Source organism: Peromyscus eremicus, chromosome 8a (genome assembly GCF_949786415.1).
Source record: "Peromyscus eremicus chromosome 8a, PerEre_H2_v1, whole genome shotgun sequence".
Classification (NCBI taxonomy): Eukaryota; Metazoa; Chordata; class Mammalia; order Rodentia; family Cricetidae; genus Peromyscus; species Peromyscus eremicus.
In genome coordinates this window covers 57752388-57769422 of record NC_081423.1, presented here as the reverse complement: position 1 = coordinate 57769422, position 17035 = coordinate 57752388, and the positions used below count along the sequence as shown (strand labels likewise).

Below are 17035 nucleotides of genomic sequence, written 5' to 3'. Positions count from 1 at the left end.
TAAAATTCCTGTCACAAAGACTTTTTTAAAAGTTTTCTAAGTGAGGGTTAATCCTTTATCCACTAGGTACACACTAACTATCAGGCATAAAGGGAAAGGAAAGATATTTTACACTATGCTTGGCCTATGCAGTGACATCCTGACGAATGCCATACATCCTTTGGTATTGTTTATATTAGTACTTAAATTTTATTTTTTAATTATTATTGTGCATAGATCATTGTGGGCATGAGTATACCACAGAGTATGTGTGTAAGTCATAGGACAACTTGTGGAATTCAGTTTTCTCCTTTCACCAGTGGATCTGGGGACGGAACTCAGGTTGTCTCATCAAATGCTTTTACCTACTGACCCATCTCCCCTGACCCAAATTCATTTTTCTATGTATACTTTAAAGGTTTTTGGATTATAAATGTTCCTTCTCCATACTCCTCGTACAACTAAGCTGAGAGTCTGACTCTGTTAATTCCCTTTAATTTGTTTTTATGTCCTCCCAATGTTCATGACACATGAGGATGTCATGACGCTGAGAAGAATGACTGGTCTAGTTGGATCCACCCATGTTGACATATCTATGCCTTGTGGAACTGTAAGTACACAAGTTAATGAATGAGAATCTCCTCGCGTCGGTCCCCTGTCAGGTGGGTTATAGTGCTCTTCTAGATGGACTTTACCTCATATAACTTGCGTGCCCCAAACTTCTTTCCATCTGCTGATTTCTCTGTCTATGATTTTCACACACAACATTGGACATTTCTTATAAATTATAGAGGTCTCAAAGGATTTGTTTTTGTTGTTGTTGTTTTACATGAGTGATTTTTCTTTTGTGTGTTCATGTTTATGTTCACATGTGGGAGTTTGCTTGGACATGTGTTTGGAGGGGGACATCCACCTGATTTTTAGTAGAGTGCTGGGCATCCAACTCCGGTCCTCATGTTTGAGCAGCAAGAACCTTGCCTACTGAGCAATCTCTCCCTAGTTCCTCAGAACAAAATTTTAACACTTTTACCTTTGTAAACAGATTTTTTTGCTCTGGTCATAATTTAGAAGACATTTTGTTCTCTCTCCAGTAGCAATATTTTTGGAGTGTTTCTTTCAGTAAGCTTATTTGCAGAATTGTTTAAAGTAACACTAATTTTCCTGCAGCAATTGAAACAAATGTTCCCCTTTTGAAAACGTCTGCTGGAAAAATAAAGATCTGTAATTCAGATAAATGGTGTTTGTTATATTATACTAACGAAAACACATGTTATTTTTTTCCCCAAGAAACACTATTCAAAATATCCATTAGTAAATGTTTCCTGGGTAGACATAGGTTCTATATAAGTCCTTATGAATTATGATTGATATCACAGATGTCCTGATTCTCCATTTTCAGTATACAAGTGTTTATTAAAAATGGATATATAGTGTTAGCAACTAACTGAAAAACGCACAGAACTGTAACACAATTGCTTTCACATCAAGTTAAGCATATAACAGTTTTCTGTTCAGAAAAATTATAAACCAGGGAGAAACGTTTTATATCTTCCCTAAAAAGAGATCTATTGTTTTTTGAAGGATTGTTATAAAAATAAAATTTGATTTTAATTTAGTACATAATTATGCAATACAAGTTTTATATCTTTATAACTATAAAAACCTGTGCTCTCAAGGCCTATAGGAGTTAGGGCTACCTATTTGTATTAAATTGATGTTTAACAATGTGCTTCCAAGCAATTTTGTTGACTTTTAGAGTATTCATTTAAAAAAGCAAAGAACTGATTCACTCAGCTGATTAAATATTAAGCACAATATCAGACAATACTAAATATTTTAAAAGATAAAAATGAAAGCTGGGTGGATTCTTAGAATAAGGGATGGTCTAATTTACTGAATTATTGGCTCGTTTTGGATGTAAGTAATAGCATCAATCCTCTGTGCCTCCTTTCTGACTAGAGAATCCTAAAACTGAAACCCTGGACATGGCCTTCTGACGATTAGTCGATTTAGTTTCTTGTGTTGATGAAGGAAAAAAAACAATCTCTGCAGGCCATTGGCTCACGTTTGTTTTTTCAAGCACTTCCAGAGGTAAAGACAACCCATCCCAATACAGAGGTTGGCTTTGGCACTAGACAATAATGGTTCCATGAGTTACCTATGAGACCTCACCATGGAACGATGCATTAACACGTGCAACATCTAATTCTCCCAAAACCTTACAAGTCAGTCTATTCCAACCTTCTTTCTGTCCTTTCGCTTTCAGCAAGTACCCTACTACTGAGCTGTGTCTTCACCCTTTTAAAAATGATAAATTAAAAACTTTTGAGTTGCCCAGGTTCACTTGTTTATTTTTTGAGACAGGGTAGCTCTCTATATAGCTCTGTCTGGCCTGGAATTCACTTTATAGATCAGGCTGGACTTGTACTCAGAGACCCACCTCCAGCTAAAGATGGGTGTCACCATGTGGGGCTTATTTTAAGATAGGGTCTTACTGTGTCCACCATGCTGGCCTTGAACTTGTGGCAATCTGACTGCCTCTGTCTCCTCACTATTAGGATTACAGATGTGAGCCACCATAGACCATTTATTACTATTATCATTATCTTTAAAAAAGGATGTTTCCGAGGTTGGCAGAGAACTTTTGAGCCTCTATGATTCTCCTGCCTCCCAAGTAGCTTGGGCAATGTGCCACTTTGTTTGGCTACTAGGTTTATTTTATACTGATACTGAGGCCCAAAAGAGATAAGGTAATTTAGTCAAGGTCACACTCCTAGCCAGAGGTGACACCAGGATTCATATGGGCGATGTTAACTCTTCAGCTTCCCAATCACAATGTACAATATTTATCTTCATAAAATCAGTTAAGCCTGAGTCTGTATTTCGGGAGAAAACACAAGTGACTAATCAAGTAATCTCATTCAATACTTCTTATAAAGATAATATTCTATATTGAATTATTTAAAGCCCCAAACCTATCCTTTCAAAAATCAAGTGTCTCCTTGTGGAATAAATTGACAACAAATTCCCCAGACTTGTCATCAATATTTCAATTCATAATTTAATAAAACGCAGACATGCCTTATAGGGATAAAGTTCCAGGTCTTTCTGTGGACGTCAGTTTCCAGCATCTCTGATGTGTGCGTGTGACTAAGGAAAAGAATAGCTGAATCACATCTACAGGCGATTCCTTCCAGTTAAAAATCTGTAACAGAAAGGGAGACAAGGCAGTCCATCTGTCTCTTAACCTCAATGGCTCTTTGGCCCAAGCCCACCAACCTACCCCCGTCTTTTCCAGGGTGGGTGGGGGGAGGGATGGGGAAATAATCCCACAGGCTACAGGCAGAAAAGCAGCAGCCTGGCCCGGCTCGAGGCAGCCGGGGACCCGCGGTCTGCCTGGGCAGAGGAGTGAGGGCCAAAGCAGAGACAGAGTTTGTGATGAGCCCCAGCAGTCGGACAAGGGGCTCTTCCCAAGGGTACAGCGGGCAGAAGAGCGAGAAAACCTGCGCCCGCGGCGCAAGCTCAAGCCACCGGCCCGGGGACAGCAGCATCCAGCCCACCCTGCAGAAGGGAGCGCGGCCCAGGCTCGGCCCAGCCCGCGCATGCGCCCCAGCACCTCCGCTCCCCTCCCTCTTCCTGGCGGGTCTGGGGCGGCGGCAGCGCGGTGACGTCAGGGCGTTGGGGCAGCTCCTGTGACAGACGGAGCTGGAGCGGCGGGGCGGCGGCGGAGTCCGGCGGCCGAGATAGCGAGTGAGGGAGCGAACGAGCAGCGACCCGAGGGTCCAGGGAGCGAGGAGGAGCCGGAGGGGAGTGCTCGGGCGCGAGCGAGAGGACGCGCGAGCGCCGGGCTAGGGCTCGAGCCCCGGAACGGCCGAGGAGCCCGCCCGCGGCCCTCCCCTCCCCCTCCCCGGGACCGGGCCCAGCGCGCCATCCTCCCCCTCCCTCCCTCCCTCCCTCCTTCCTCCCTTCCCTCTCCCTCCCCCTCCCCCGCCGGTGGATGGGAGTGAAGGACGGAAGAGGCCCTGCGGAGGCGGCGGTGCAGCGCTCCGGTAAGGTGGCGACGCTCTGCGTCCTCCCCTCTGTCTCCTCCACCGCGCTCGGGCGGCTGCGGGCCGGGCTGGCGGCCTGACGATGTGGCTGCGCCGGTCCCCTCCCTCCCATTCTCCCCTCCCCCTGCCGCCGCTGCCTCCTCCTTCTTCTTCTCCTCTCCTCGCTCTCAAAATGGCGGCCGCGACGGCCGTTGAGTGAGAGGCACCGAGGAGGGGGGCCTGGTCGGGGAGGGCGCTGCCCTGACTCTGGTCCTCGGGCCCGGGCTGCAGGCTACCCGGGCCGCCGTGGCTTCACCCGAGGCCGACTCGGGCTGCATCGCCCTCCTGCCGCCGTGACTTAGCAAGAAAAGTATTCTTGGGTGGGAAGGGCGTGGGGAGCAGGTCGCTCTCTGATCTTAGGGAAAGGGCCCAGCCCTCCTGGGCCGCGGAAGCGAGCCCCGCAGTCCCCACCCCGCCGCGGTCTGGCGGCTCGCCGCCGGGGCTCCGGCAGCCACCGGGCCTGCCTTCCAGGCGTCTGGTCCCCCACCTGTCCTTAGGTTGGGGGTCGACCTGAGGAGGGTGGCCCGCCGCCTAGGCCCTTGGCCCCCTGGTGCGGTGGTGGTTCAGCCTCTGCACTCAGTAAAGATCTGCAGCATCCACCCTCCAAATCGGGCAGGGTTTTCCTTTTTGCCACTGGCTCCTTGCACGGGAGTTGCCTTTTGACGTTGCTAACACTGAGCTCCGAGGCCCTCTGCTATATTCCCTTCATCCCATGTCTCCATTCTATTAGGAAACGCTGTGACTATTTACCCTCTGTAGCCTCCTAGGTGAGAAAACGTTTTTGAGATGGTGGGCTTATTTTTTACTACCTCTACAAACACAGCCAAGAGGAGAGATTTTTCACTGTCTTGAAATGAGAGAAAGCAAGGTGCTTGGCTTTATTTGTTATTCTGCTTTTTTTTTTTTTTTTTTTTTTTGTGACTTAGCAAGAAACTCCTTGGGAGGAGGGCAGGAAATTTTCCGTTGAGGTTGAGTTTGGATCTAATTCCTATCAGTCCTTTGGTTAAGAAATTGTGTTTGAAGAAGAGTACCGGATTTGTGGTCTCATTCTCAATGGGCGATGTCATGCCAAGCATTCCCCCTCCCCCTTTCCTTAAGAGGCAGTTGCGAGAAAATAAAGATATTACTGTTTTTCCGACCTTTAGTTTCAAGCACACACTCCTTAAGATTCACAACCTTTAAAAGATCCAACAACAACAGAAAGGTCATTTTAGCAATTTTCTTTTTGTTGAGGGTGGGTTGTTTTGTGTGAATTTTTTTGGGGGTGGGATCGTGGAGAGACCTTGTTTGGGCCTTCATACCAGCAATATTCTCTCCCCTCTTCATTTTGCCACAGCAGTGTTTGCTTAGTATTCCCCCCCTCCCTTGCAGTAGAGCTTGATTGCTGCAGGATTCAGTCCCTTAATCAGGAATATTTTTAGTTGAGTACGCCTGTAATAATATGTTGAATATACATTAAAAGCTCTAACTTTAAAAATTGGTTTGGTTTTAAGGCTCTTACCAGCTTTTATTTCTAATGGTTGTCTTTTAGGACATAGTTCTGCAAAATAATTGGCAGTTACAAATTGCGGTTTTTATTAAAGCAGAATATATATTTAGGGTAATTTATTCTTTCATGGTCTATTTAAAAGATCATTGTTTGGTTTCAGAGGGAAGGATTTCCTACAATAAATTTAAAGCTGGTATATATAATTTAAAAGTCAGAGAAAGGAACCCAGCTTTTCACAGAATATTTCTGCATATGTTGGTTTTGATGGAGCACACCCTGTTTTGGTACATCCTCCCACCTCCTTAAAAATGGGTTAATATTTGTGGATGCTGTGAACAGCAATTGAGCCGGGAGGATTGGGTGGAGTAAGGGAGCGACAGCAGAAGCTGTGAAACGCTCGATTGCCCTTTCATCTCATTTTCTTCATCCTTATACTTTGTAAGGTTATTTGATACTAATTGTAGCTACAACAAAGGGATTTCTCTGCTGTAAATCTTACGAATCTCAGGTTTTCTACCTTTTTTTTTTTCCTTCAAGAAGGGCATTGAATAATGGAATAAAAGCAGCATCCATGCTCTAAAACAAGTACTTATTGTCCACCTGTGTGTATATGTGTGTGTGTGTATAAAACATCTACATATATGCTCTAGTTAATGTTTTTTTAATTATTCTAGCCAAAAGAGTGTTAATTAACTAATGCCACGAATATTTGGCAACAAAAAGCATGATATACTGCAAAAAAAAAATCTAGTTAAAAATACTTGTTTTTAAGGTTTTTTTTTTTCTTAAACATCAAAGATGAGAAAATACAGAGTAGTTGTTTTGTGTTAAGAGCTCTTTAAATAGACCTTTTCTCTTGTGTTGCCTCTTGCATAGGACTTTATGTGTAATAAAAGAGCATAGCTCACTTTAGTGTCTTGTGCTTCTTAAAGAATTTTAAAATTGACAAATACAATTTTGATGAACCTTATGTTTGTAACTTCGGATATATTTTTACAATTTTTTTATTTTTAATGTAGCTAGAAAGTCAAAAGGCTATTATGGGTAATAGATGAGTACATTGGGATTAGTGTTTCACTGTATTGTGTCTGACATATCCCTGACCCTATTATTTCTAGTTAATGGTGAATCCTCACCCCACCCCTGCCCAGGAGCTTACTGATAATTTGTTGAGAGTACAATGTATGTGTGCTTATGTTTCTGGCAGGTGTCAGAATCTTGCTTAGTTCAAAGAAAAGAGTTAAAAATTATTCACAATCCTATATTTATAAAAACTTTAATGAAGTTGGTATGAATTTCTTTTTTCACTCACTCATTCATGTGTGTTTGTGTGCACCAACTTACATGGGTCATGTCTTTTCTACCACCATGTAGGTCCTGTGGATTGAACTCAAGTTAGATTTGGTGGCAAACATCTTTATCCACTCAGCCATCTTGCCATCTTTTAAGATGGGGTCTTACTGTAGCCCAGGCTGGCCAAATTTGCTGTGGAGCTGGTCCTGACCTTGAACTTCCAATAGTTACCGTCCACCTCTGCAAGTGCTAGGGTTACAGGACACTATCTATGTAGCCTTAATTAAAAAGTACTCACTCCTTTTGTATTCTAATGGGGCCTCTTACTGCCTCTTTCTGCCTTAGAAGCCTTCTGAGTGCTGTAAAAGGGGTATGTGTGCTACCATACTTCTTTCAGTAGTATTTGGTATTTTTTTTTCCCTTGAGACAGAGTTTCTCTGTGTAGTTTTGGTGCCTGTCCTGGATCTTGCTCTGTACACCAGGCTCCCGAGTGCTGGGATCAGAGGTGAGCACCACCACCGCCTGGCTGGTGTCTATTTTTAAGTTATGTTATATACATAACTTTCTGGATAAAATATCTCTAGCGTGAAAAGTATTTGTTTCTGGGAATGAAAAGTCAGTATCTCGTAATGGTTGGTTTTCTAATTCAGAAGATCCATATTGTTATGTTGTATTTAAGAAAAGGAAAAATAGCCAGGTGGTGGTGGCCCATGCCTTTAATTCCAGCACTTGGGAGGCAGAGGCAGGCAAATCTCTGTGAGTTTGAGGCCAGCCTAGTTTACAGAACAAGCTCCAGGACAGCCAAGGCTACACAGAGAAACCCTGTCTTGGAAAACCAGGGGAAGAAAAAAAAAGGAAAATAGAGCTGGTGAGATGGTTTAGCACTTGCTGCTAAGCTTGACAATGTGAGTTTGATTCCCAGTACCTACATGGTAGACAGAACCATCTCCCACAATTTGTCCTCTGATTGGCACATATACATACTAATAAAAAAGGAAAATAAATGTTGCTGTCTTGTATTATATACGAAGCTACCTAGATATCTGGATGTTCATGTGTGTAAATGACTTTATGCTTGTATTTACATCTGGTTCATATTATCCACAATTGCCATCTCAGTGAGCTATAGATATTATAGATCATGTCATTATTATGGTAGAACTGTCTTTTTTCAGTTTTATTTTTGATTATGTGTATGTGTGTGTGGCTAGTTATGAGTATGTGCAAGTGAGTACAAGTACTAGAGATGTTGGATCCCTGAAGCTGGAGTTCAAGGTAGTTGTGATCTGTCCATATCTTCTGTGAAAGTAGTAAGTGCTGTTAACCATTTCTCTCTCTCTCTCTCTCTCTCTCTCTCTCTCTCTCGTGTGTGTGTGTGTGTGTGTGTGTGTGTGTGTGTGTGTGTGTGTGTGTGTGTTGTCTGTGGAAGTCAGAGTACAGCTTTCAGGAGTTGGTTCTCCTTCCACTGTGAGTCCTAAGGATCAAACTCATGTTGACAGTCTTGGTAGCAAGCACCTTCACCTTCTGAGCCATATGCCAGTCCTGTATGATAGAGCTATCTTAAGTCCGTTCCAGCACCCGGGAGGCCGAGAGGCAGGTGGCTCTGAGGTCAAGGCCAGCCTGGTCTTCATAGTGACCATCAAGATACATAGTGAGACCTCCTGAGTCGAACAAACAAAAACACCCCCCCCCAAAAAAAAATAGCCCAAAGCAAAATATTATACAAAGTGAATGTTCAGTTCTGAAGTTGTGATACAGGTCCATCCCTCCCCCACCCCCCAACCACTTGTCTTCCCCTCCAACCCCCCTTAAGAACTTGAGGTTAGCTGGCTTTAAATGAAGCTGGTTATGGCTGTATTTGTTTTGTGCCTGAGGGTAGGGTTGTTGGGATTGGAACTCAAGGCTTTCCTGTTGGATGTTCTCCACCACCACTAAGAAGCTACACCTGTACAGAATTTTTACTTGCTTCTAATAGAAGTCTCTGTTGCTGGGTGTGGTGGTGCATGCCTTAAATCCCAGCATTTGGGAGGCAGAAGCAGGTGGATCTCTGAGTTCAAGGCCAGCCTGGTTTACAAAGTTAGTTTCAGGACAGCTAGGGCTGTTACACAGAGAAACTCTGTCTCGAAAAACGAACAAACAAAAATAATAAAGTAAAACTAAAAAGCAAATGAATTCTCTGTCATGAAAATATTTTATGACAGATAACCTGTTTTGTTTGTTTTTCAAGATAGGGTTTCTTTGTATAGTTTTGGAGCCTGTCCTGGAACTCTGTAGACCAGGCTGGCCTCAAACTCACAGAGATCTGCCTGGCTCTGACTCCCGAGTGATGGGATCAAAGGCGTGCACCACCACTGCCTTTAAAAAAAAAAAGAATCATTTACTAGATATAAAGCAAAGAACAATCACACTACAACCCACAGAATCAGGGAGGCTACATAGCAGGGGGGACCCTAGGATGACTGTGGCTTATAATAAGTTTTGGTTTTACTCAATCACTGGGCAAGCCTTAGTGAAACATTTCACTATTAGTATAAGAATTTATACTGTATCAAGCTGACAATAGAAAAAAATAAATTAAAAAAAAAAGAATCATTTGAAGTAGAAATTTTTGGCCACTGTTTTGTCTTGTGCAATACAGCCATTACTTTTTTTATTTGACAAGTTTCTCTATTTAAAATAAAGCTAGATTTTTCACAATGAGAAACTGAAGAGAGAAGCAAATTTCCTTACATTCTGAAGATGCTTAGCTGTAAGTTAAATTGAGTCCTAGTTGTGAAAAGCCATTTTGGGAGATGTATATTTCTTTTCTTTGCTTGGAGGTGGAGTCTCTAATAGCCCAGACCTTAAACTCAAAATATAACTGAGCCTTGCCTTTAACTTCTCATTCTCTTGCAGTCTTCCAAGAGAAATGGGTATTTCATGAAGAAAGATGCTATAACATATTGTGTAAACATAATGAGTCACTTCACTGAAGTCTTTTTGGATTGTTCTGACAATTTACATAGTTAAATAGAACTGTAATTTCTATTAATTTTTGTCATTGGCACAGGAGTTACAAATTTTAGTTGGTATTTGTGCTTTATGGCACAGTCATGATAAGTACTTATTTTGGTTGCCTTTTCTCTTTGAAAATGGGTGGCTTTTGGTTAAGACAGGATTACTCTGTCAGGGATCTTCTAAACAGTCTCTCAGCTTTTACCATTTAGCTGTGTCAAACATTTGCCTAGTGTGTCGCTGTTGAATTTGGTACCCGTTTCAACTTATTTTCTCATCTTTTAGGTAGATGGGTATTTTCATATATGAGAGAACTAAAATTCCGCAAATTTTTTCTCCTGAAGTCACTTATGTAGTAGCTAGAGTGCCACTTGGGTGCTGGCTTACATGGTCAAATGGTTCCTTTTCATAGTGATTGACTTCTTTTGAAAAAGTTTACAAAATACTTAGTTTTTGAGCGTTTATACCATGAAGCACAAATATTAAGGGCATGTAGTCAAACAACTACACAGCAGATGTCACTCATTTAAGAAGTGAACATTTTTACATTCTAAAATTCTCACAGACTCTCATAATTTAAAATTTATATTTTATTTATTTAATTTTGGGTGTGGGAGCACGCTCCACATTATGAGTTGCAGAAGTCAGAGGACAACTTTTGGGATTCTAGTCTACTATTTCAGTCCCAGAAATTAAACTCAGGCATTGTCAGGAAGCAGCTGTATACCCTGAACCATCCTGCCAGCCCTCAAAAATCTCTTTTTGTTTATTTTATTTAAATACATTCACATTTCAGGGGTATAATTTAAAATGTTTTCATTTTGGTTGGTGTTCACTAGCTTTCATTGAGCAAGCTCAGAGGTTAATGTTTTGCTTCTATTTAAAATAAGCCTCGAGGGGCAGGGGAGATGGCTCAGTGGTTAAGAGCACTGGCTGCTCTTCCAGAGGACCAGGTTCAATTCCTAGCACCTACTTGGCAGCTCGAAACTGTCTGTGACTCCAATCCCAGAGGCTCCAACACCCTTACACAGACATACATGCAAACAAAACACCAATGCACATAAAATAAATAATTAAAAAAAAAAAAGGAAAAATAAGCCTTGAAGAAAACAAAAGTTCTGGAGGCTGGGAAGTCCAATATCAAGGTGCCAGGGTGGGTGAGAGATCTTGCAAAAAAAAAAAATAATAATTTTTGCAGAGGCAGCATATGCTGAGATAGATCTAGTGTGTACACTTGGGTTTCTCTTTCTTTTCTTTAACCTATCCTCTATCCGTTTTATCTTAATTTTGAAAATGGTGACTGGGGGCATTTGTTAACTTTGTTCCTGCATTTTGCATGAATAGACTTGCAATGCCTAACATTGCTTTAAAAATATTATTTTAGCCAGGTGGTGGTTGCACATGCCTTTAATCCCAGCACTTGGGAGGCAGAGGCAGGTGGATCTCATTTGAGTTAGAGGCCAACCTAGTCTACAGAGTGAGTTCTAGGATAGCCAGGGCTACACAGAGAAACCCTGTCTGGAAAAACCAAAAAGCAAACCAAAACAAACCAAAAAACAAAAACCCAGGGCCTTGTGAAATCTAAGCATGTGCTTTTATCACTGAGCTGCACTCCCCAGGCCAAATAATTTTAACTTTTGAAAGCATTATAAAAAGTTTTATGTTTGGGGCCAGCAAGGTGGTTCAGGTACTTACTAAAGGCACTTACTGTGCAAGCCTGATAACCTGAGTTGGATCCCCAGAACCCACATGCAAGTATAGAGTCATTCCACACAGTTGTTTGCTGACCTTTACAGCTGCACCAAGGCATATGGGCCCACATGGATACATCATTCTTGCAGACAGGCACAGAATAATAAAACAAAGTTTTATGATTTGTACCTTGTGGATGGTTGAAATCTGTGACACAGATGGCTATGTGTTTTTCTTTTTTTTTTTAAACACTGGGTATTGAACCTGGAGCCTTGGGCATAGCATCCTAGGCAAAGTGTTCTATTACTGAGTAGTATGTTTAGCTTAGTTATTTTTCAAAAAAAAATTCTCTTTAATTTATTTTTTGGAAGTAGGGCCTTACTATGTGTTCCTAGCTGGTCTTGAACTCGTGGAAATTGGCTGTCCTCTGTCTCCTGAGTGCTAGGACTAAAGATGTGTGTCACCATGGCTGATGTTTTCTGTACATAAAGTCAGTCTTTTTCCTCTTTTCTTTCTTTCCTTTTTTTTTTTTTTTTTTTTTTTTTTGGAGACAGGACTCAATGTGTAGTCCTGGCTGGCCTGGAACTCACTATGTATGAAGGAGTGGGCCTTGAACTCACAGATATCCACTTGCCTTTGCCTTCTAAGCACTGATACTCAAGGTGCATGTCACCATGCCTGGCCCACATCTAGTACTTGAAGCCCTGATAGCTTGGGTTATGGGCTCAAGTACCACCCTGTCTAGTAGCAGTTGCTAATTTTTAAGTTAAATTTAAAAATTAAAATACAAGGTCTCATGTAGCCCAGACTGACCTGAAATTAATGGAGGATGACCTTGAACTTGTGACTCTTCTGCCTTGCCTTTTGAATGGTTCTCCCTGTCCCCCCCCCCCTTCTTCCCAGTGTTGATCATTCAACTTAGTGCCTCTCACAGACTAGGCAAGCTGCCTATTATTGGGCCACCCACCCATCTTCTGCCAAGTCCTTAAAGGACATCTTCTATTTATGCATCGTTTCTTTCTTTTTTTCTTTTTTTAGTTTTTGGAGACAGGGTTTCTCTGTGTAGCCCTAGCTATCCTAGAATTTGCTCTGTAGACCAGGCTTGCCTCACAAATGATCATCCACCTGTCTCTGCCTCCTGAGTGCTGGGCTTAAAGGCGTGTGCAACCACCACCCGGCCTTATCCATTCTTTCTTACTTTTACTTTGTCAAGAATATGCTGGTACCAGTCATAGGAATGCTAGCACTAGACTGGTCTACCTAGCAATACCCTACTCAAAAAACAAGCAAACCAAGGGTGAACATGAGACTGGCATTATTTGGTATTTCTTGACCCCCCCACCCCCAATACTAAGGGAATTGAACCCAAGGTCTTACATATTAGGCAAATGAGCCACTGATGAGCTATACATATCCCCAGCCCTCTTTTTACATTTATTCACCTACTTGTTTTTAATTTATTTTGTGTGTATGCATGAGTATTGAGGTGTGCATGTGAAGACCAGGAAACCGCTTGTAGGAGTCTGTTCTCTCTTACCCTATGGGTTATAGGGATCAGACTCAAGTTCTCAGGCTTGGAGGCAAGTGCTTTATCCTTTGAGAGTTTCCTTGGCCTCTAGTTCTCTTTTTGTTTCTAGATAAAATCTCACTACCCAGACTGGCCTTGAATTCACTGTATAGCCCAAGCTGGTTTTCAATTTAGGATTCTCCTGCCTCAGTCTCTTGAGCTGATGAGATGGCAGACTTGATGTCACAAAGCTAGACTAAGTAGCTTAATTTTGAAAGGTACAGAAAAGCTATACATTTAGTGTTAGCAGAAAATTAAGCTGTTGAGTAAAAGCATGTACTTGGTGCCAGGTATCAATCTGAGGGTCTTCCCTGTTAGGCAACTGTTTTACCACAGGCCTGTGTGCATTAGAGTGGGTTTTCTGTTTTTTGTTTTTGTTTTTTTTTGCCCCCTCCTCTACTCCTTTGATAAGAGGTTAGATTCTTTTGTCTGTTTATTTGTTTGTTTTCCGAGACAGGTTCTCTGTGTAGACCGGTCTGTCGGTCCTAGAATTCACTCTGTAGACCAAGCTTCTTGAACTCGGAGATTACTTGCCTCTGCCTCTGGAGTGCTGGGATTAAAGGCGTGGGCCATCACTTCTTGGCTCCCTGGTAGGATTCTTTATTTTTTTCCTTTTTTTTAGATTGATTTTTATGTGTATGAATGTTTTGCCTGCATGTGTATATTCATGCCAGGTACCCACAGAAGACAGAAGAGGGTGTTGGATCCCCTGGAACTGTAGTTAAAGGTGGTTGTGAGCCACCATGTGGGTGCTAGTAATCAAACTCAGGTCCTCTGTAAGAAGGAATGCTCTTTTTTAATTTTTCGATACAGGGTTTCTCTGTAACAGTCTTGGCTGTCCTAGAACTCTCTTTGTAGACCAGGCTGGCCTGGAACTCACTGAGATCCACCTGCCTCTGCCTCCCAAGTGATGGGATTAGAGGATTGTGCCACCACTGCCTGGCAGAAGGAGTGCTCTAAACTGCTAAACCATCCTCTTCATCCCAAGATTTTTTTTTAAATAAGAGAATTACCTTACTATGCAGTTTAATCATATGCAGTCATTTTTATAGGTTTGTTTGCTTTTTTTTTTAAATACAGGATCTTGGTATTTTATTGGGGGTGGGTGTTAAGGCAGGGCCTCACTAGTATCTCTGCTTGGCCTGGAGCTCTGAGAGATCCATCTTGTAATGTAGTCTAGTCCAAGCCTGCAACTCCTGCACTAAAGCAATCTTCTTGCCTCAGTCTCCTGAGGCTAGAATTAAGTATATACTATTATAGCTGGCCCCAAATAAGATTTAAGTACTTCAGTTAAAAAATAAAAGGCTGGGCAATGGTGGCATCTGCCTTTAATCCCAGCACTGGGGAGGCAGAGGCAGGTGAATCTCTGTGAGTTTGAGGCCAGCCTGATCTACAAAGTGAATTCTAGGACAGGCTCCAAAAAAAAGCTACACAGAGAAACCCTGTCTCGAAAAACAAACAAAGAAACAACAACAACAAAAAGTATTTTGACTAATTAGATCCTGAACATTTGTTTTTAATGCCATGTGTGTAGGAGCCCTCAGAAGTCAAAAGAGGTAGGATTCCTTAGAACTGTGGAGTTACAGGCAATTGTGATTTACCATGTGAGAGCTCGAGTCCCATCAGGGTCCTGTGCAAGAGCAAGTCTTTTTTTTTTTTTTTTTTTGTGCCAGGCTATTTCTCTGTGTAGCTTTGGCTGTCCTGGAGCTCACTCTGTAGACCGGGCTGGCCTTGAACTCCTAGAGATCCTTCTGCCTCTGCCTCCCAAGTGCTGAGATTAAAGGTGGATGCCACCATTGCCCACCATTACCTCTGCCTGGCTGAAACAAGTCCTTTACTACCTTTAATCTCAGCACTTGGGAGGCAGAGGCAGAAGGATCTCTAGGAGTTCAAGGCCAGCCCGGTCTACAGAGTGAGCTCCAGGACAGCCAAAGCTACACAGAGAAATAGCCTGGAACAAAAAAAGAGATCCAGAGCCATCTCTTTAGTCCTCCTTTTATATTCTTTGTTTTGTTTTTTTGAGTCAGAGTCTTTATGTAGTCCTATACTGGAACTCTTGTAGATCAGGGTGGCCTTGAACTCGCATTGATTCTCTTCTACTTTCCCAAAGGTGTCTGTCACAGAACTCAGCCCTTTTAGACGGCCCCCCCCCCCCCCCCGTTTCTTTGTGTAGCCTTGGCTATCCTTTAGATTCTTAATAGATGATTAATTGGGAAATTTAGTGCTTACATAATGTGTTTATATCAGTGTTTTGTTAGAAACATTGTGTATGTTTGTTGGGCTAATTGCAGGACCCATCAGATGATGTTTGAAAGATGAATTTTGAAATGTCTCTTTAAGAATAAGTAATTGAAGCTGGTGATAGTGGCGCATGCCTTTAATCCCAGTACTCAGAAGGCAGAGACAAGAGGATCTCTGAGTTCGAGGCCAGCCTGGTCTACAAATCCAGTTCCAGGACAGCCAAAGCTATATAGAGAAATCCTGTCTTGAAAAACAAACAAAACAAAACAACAACAAAAAAAATACGTAGTTGGAGCAGACACTGGAGAAGATCATCTAGATAGTGGAAAGAGCAACATATTGGTACACAGCATGTAAACTCCTTGTATGTATGCTGGTAAAGTTTGGGAGAGGAGATTGTGGGATAGGCTGGAAAATTATATAAGCCAAGTTGATATAATTTCTATGTTCTCTATAGCTAGTAGACAATCTGGAAGTCATTAAACAAGTTCCAGCAAAGGCTAGCATTCGGATCCATTGTGTGTTATATAGTCTATGTGGGTGGCAACAAAGATGATTGATTGTAGTGTGGAGGTCACAGTTTTTCAGGAAAGAATGATTACTGCTTGAAATATGATATGATAGTGACCATGAAGATTGTTGACTGGAGAAAGGATTAGGAAGTAGAATTGTGAATGCTTGGTGCAGTATGAAGAGAAAAATGTAGGTAGTTTGTAGCTTGAGTGAGGAAGTAGAGTTGAGAAACAATTTACAGAATAAAAGGAGTTGTATAGGATAGTAAATAAAACTGCTAGATAAATTTTCCTAAACCACATCCAGTTTTCATTTTCTTTAAAAATTTTTGTATGTGAATGTTTTGCTTGCATTTTATCTGTGCACCATGTTTGTGCCTGGTACTAGAGGAGGCCAGAATAGGGTGTTGGATCTCCTGGAACTGGAGTTTGAGAAGTTGTGGGTTACTGGGAATCGACCAGGTCCTCTGGAAGACCAGCCAGTGCTCTAATATCTCTCCAGCTCTTTTTTTTTTAATTACTTATTTTTTTTAAGGTATGGGCAGGCCAGATTGGCCCCAAACTCTCAACTCCCCTTCCTGAGGGCTGGGATTATGTTGTATGGTTTTAACCTGTTCTCAAGTCACTTCATTGCATGAAACTCAGCCCCCCATGAGCATCCCCTCCCCTTTAAAAAAAAAAAAACAAAACTACATCTCAACATAGTCCTGGAAATCCTGGAATTCACTGTGTAGACCAGACTGGCCTTGAACCATCTGCTTGCCTCTGCCTTCCAAGTGCTGGGATTAAAGATGTGCACCACCATTGCCCAGCCACTTTCTACTTTTTAAGAAAATAATTATTTGCCTGTAATCCCAGCACTTGGGAGGCAGGGGCAGGTGGATCTCTGTGAGTGTGAGGCCAGCCTGGTCTACAGAGCTAGTTCCAGGACAGGCTCCAAAGCTACAGAGAAACCCTGTCTCGAAAAACCAAAAAAAAAAAAAAAAAAAGAAAATAATTATTTGATGATTTCATTTAAGTGTATAGTGTCATTGTCATTTCCACACCCTCTCAAGCTCCACCCCCCCCCTTTTTTTTTTTTTTTTTTTTTTTTTTTGGTTTTTCGAGACAGGGTTTCTCTGTGTAGTTTTAGTGCCTATCCTGAATCTCGCTCTCTAGAACAGGCTGGCCTTGAACTCAC

The 17035-nt window shown here is 42.1% G+C and overlaps 1 protein-coding gene across 1 annotated transcript in view; it reads left to right on the top strand.

Annotated features, from left to right (window-relative positions):
• Positions 1-3898: 3898 nt before the first annotated feature.
• Pafah1b1 (platelet activating factor acetylhydrolase 1b regulatory subunit 1) overlaps positions 3899-17035 on the top strand; it is a 63057-nt gene continuing 49920 nt past the window's right edge. Inside the window, 1 exon segment of the mRNA XM_059271173.1 lies at positions 3899-4028. The gene's annotated coding sequence lies outside the window, so the exon portion shown is untranslated.